Source organism: Centruroides sculpturatus, unplaced genomic scaffold (genome assembly GCF_000671375.1).
Source record: "Centruroides sculpturatus isolate CEXI.00-Female unplaced genomic scaffold, Cexi_2.0 scaffold282, whole genome shotgun sequence".
Lineage (NCBI taxonomy): Eukaryota > Metazoa > Arthropoda > Arachnida > Scorpiones > Buthidae > Centruroides > Centruroides sculpturatus.
This window is the reverse complement of record NW_019384528.1, coordinates 691,825-695,601: the sequence shown is the minus strand read 5'-3', so window position 1 is coordinate 695,601 and position 3,777 is coordinate 691,825. Positions and strand designations below refer to the sequence as shown.

Sequence of the window (3,777 nt, the reverse complement as noted above, 5' to 3'; positions counted from 1 at the left end):
AATACAATAACCAAGTCATCGGCATATGCAATAAAATTCATATTAAAACTCCTTAACCTTACTAAAATCTCATTAAAAACATACTTCCACATTTCAGGGCCCAATACGGAGCCTTGTGGGCACCCCCTATTAACATTCCGTTCATATTTTAAAGAACTATCCTCATAGACTACTTTCCTATACGAAAAGTAATCAAATATCACCCTGTAAAGATTATATGGGCAATTATGTTCTCGCAAACTACGAAGCGCACTAGGCCACCATATGTGGTCAAAAGCCCCTATTATATCTAAAAATACCCCTATTACATACTTGGAAGAGGACTCTCTAACCCAACTTTTTAAAAGCCTAATTGCATCAACCGTAGAACGGTTTTTCATAAAACCAAATTGCCATGGATCAATAAATGGATGCATCAAAACATTCAATCTCAATCTCAATAACTTCTCAAAAATTTTACCTAATAAAGACAATAAACATATAGGTCGATAAGATTTAGGGTTTGTACGATCTCTGTCTTTGCCTTTTAATAATATTACTAACTTACCTATTTTCCATTGCCATGGGAAGACACCCATACGTAAACAAGAATTATATAATAACAAATTTGTCCGCAAAATTGGCAAAGACTGTCTTACAACCTCAAAAGTTATCCTATCTAATCCTGGTGCACGTCTACCTTTAAAAGTAGAAATAACCCTACACAACTCAGTCATTGTAAAATTTTCTGACCTTTCATTATTAAAATAATTTAAATTATCCAACCTAATCCTACACTGTCTATCAGTATCATCCATTAAATCATCACACGGAAATAATATATCCATCAATTTCCCAACTGACTCTTTCCAATCTATAATATAATCTGTTTCACCATAGACAGCATGAAGTATTTGTTTAGCCTTAACTTTTTCAAAAATTATCTTATAAGGAATACCCCACACATTCCTGACATTCATTCCCTCAACTAGATTCCTCCAACTACTCAACTTTGCTTTTTTAACACTATCTTTATACAACCTATTTTGTAACTGGTATTCCTTATGCTTAATTTCACGGAGAACAACATCGCCCTCCCTTTGAAAAATCCTTCTACATCTCTGAACATGCAATTTCAACTTCTGCAAATCATCTGACCACCATAATGATCTTGGCCTTTTACTCTTAACAAGCCTAGCAGTCCCCCATATAGCCCTCCTTATAGCCTCATGTATAATACTACATAAGTACATTACATCCCGTTTATCCTCAATCTCTACAATCCTATGATTATTTAAATAATTACCTAAAATTTTTCGAAACTTATTCCAATTAACTTGTCGAAAATTATAACTGTACTCCAGAGCACTAAAATCTTTATTAAACTTAATATCATACATTAATGTGGCATGATCACTAGTTGTATTATCATGACTAACTTCACAATCCTGTATATATGATAACATATTATAAGATACAGCAACAATATCAACAAAAGATTCCCCAGTAGATGACCTATATGTAGGAATTATGTTCTGTGTGTTAACCACTACAAAATTCCATTTATATAAAATAGCCAACACCTTTTTCCCTCTATCATCTAATCTACTATCACCCCAAAGTGGACTTTTGGCGTTAGAATCTATACCTAAAATCACCCTTTTTCCTTTGAGGTTTCTCAATAAGTTTTCTAACTCATCCAAACTGATCTCGATCTCCTGATGCGGGGGAAAATATAAACTTGCCGCATAAAAAGATATATCATCTCGTAGCATCTGTGCTACTGCACAGGTTCGCGAGGACAAAAATGTTAATGCTAAAATAGTCCAACTATCATTTACCACAACTATCGCAGTCCAAGGAGTTTCACCTAAACTCTGGATCACTCTAGTCCTCCCGAATCCCACAACACGCTGTCGTACAGCATATGGCTCTTGCGACAATATTATATCTACCCCGTTTCGATAAGAGTAACTAAGTACCTCCTCAGGTAAGGATATTTTCCTCTGCATGTTAATTTGTAATATCCTACACAAATTTACACCCTTATTAACCATAATCTATATGCTGTTTATACCTAAACACTGCCATGTGATAAGAATAACAATCCCTTGATTTAGTAACATGCGCACTTGGTTTACCCATCTTACGACAAGCTATACAAATTCTAGATTGACTTTCCTCCTGACAATCACCTCCCCTATGCCCACTCTGTCCACACCGAAAACATATATCCTGTTGTTGTCTACAATCCTTTGCTAAGTGACCGAATTGCTGACATTTGAAACACCGTATTATCTCGTAATAATCCTTAATAATACAACTACGATACTGTATATATAACCTACCCATTGCCAAAAAACGTCGTCTTAGTTCAGGAGTCACTTCAATAACCCAATTCACTAAAGAATCGCGTCGTTTTCCAATTCTATACAATAACTTAAAATCTAAATTAAAACTCACAAAATCATCCTCATCCTCAACACAACCTCTATATATAAAATCCTTATTTAAATCATAAATAGATTCAACTAACTCACTCTCTGTATACTCTCTAGGAGCATCCAACAACAACATACGAGGTCTACGCTTGACAGGCTTTTGTAACCTTAGTTTACTCTCATTTAAACCCTCATGATGTAATACTCTTTCTCTATCTTCTGTAGATGCCAAAACCACAACTAACCCGTCATCCCTCATCTTTCTTATGCCTTGTATCCTAATTTTATCCTTTCCAGGTTCTATTACCGATAAAAATTTTTGTTTTACTTGTTCACTACCTTCTCCTTGCTCTCCTCGCACTAACACTGTTCTAATAGACTCATCTTTAGTATCAACAACCGAATGTACTGAATCTTTAACTACCTCAGCGTATGATACATTAGCTTGACCTAAACCTGATATTTTCTTATTAACCTCTTCTATTATTTCCACTCTTCCCTTTAAATTTTCATTCTCTATTAACAAATTATATACAATTGATTTTATATCCGCAAACGAATCAATCAAGTTCTTACCTATAGGCTTTGTTATTCTAGCATCTTTAGCTGTACATATCTTATACACCTCAGTACTCAATTTTCCTACATGCTCCAAAATACCTAACGAGTCTCTACTCAGTACCAAACTTTGATCCATCGATATATCAGATGGCCTACTCTTCTTTCTACTCCCTACTTTTTGGGAACTAGGCTGTTCCCCCCCACCACCCGGCGCGTATAAACGTTTAACTTTGCTTACACTATCCATGATAATTAAAAAAAAGAAAACCCCAAAACCCCCCAGACCCAGGAGATCACCTAATCCAAACCAACACCAGCACACCCCAACCCCACTACAGGGATTACGAGAGAGGAGAGGGAAGGCCCCGTGGCCTCGGGGTAGGCCCCCGCACCCCGCCAGATGGACCTAACCGAGGCGCCACCTCGCAATCGGACGGGGCACAAGATTATACATTACCTGATCAGGGCGGCCAAAGGATACTGGCTAAGTCCCCCCGGGCCCCTAACTATGTAACGCCCCAGGTGCGCGCCCCCCAGTTTATACCCTGTACCCTCGGGTACTCCCCTCCGCTCTCTCTCCCCAAAGCAGAGGCCTAAGCCATGCTAAAGCCCTTCAGAATAGGGTCACTCCTGAGTCCCCCGCCGTACCATTTGCTTCCCCAGGGTAAATACCATTACAGCATTTCCCCTGGGTACTGAGCCCCTCTGCCGCGACAAGGCTGGTACGTACGAGTTGGGGCCATTGCCTGGTTTGGGCACAAGCAATGGACCCCCATTTAGAGGAGAGTAGATAGGG

At 38.4% G+C, this 3,777-nt stretch overlaps 1 pseudogene; it reads left to right on the top strand.

Moving 5' to 3' along the window:
- The first annotated feature begins 3,581 nt into the window (after window positions 1-3,581).
- The window catches only part of LOC111622953, a 1,089-nt pseudogene continuing 893 nt past the window's right edge, over window positions 3,582-3,777 (top strand).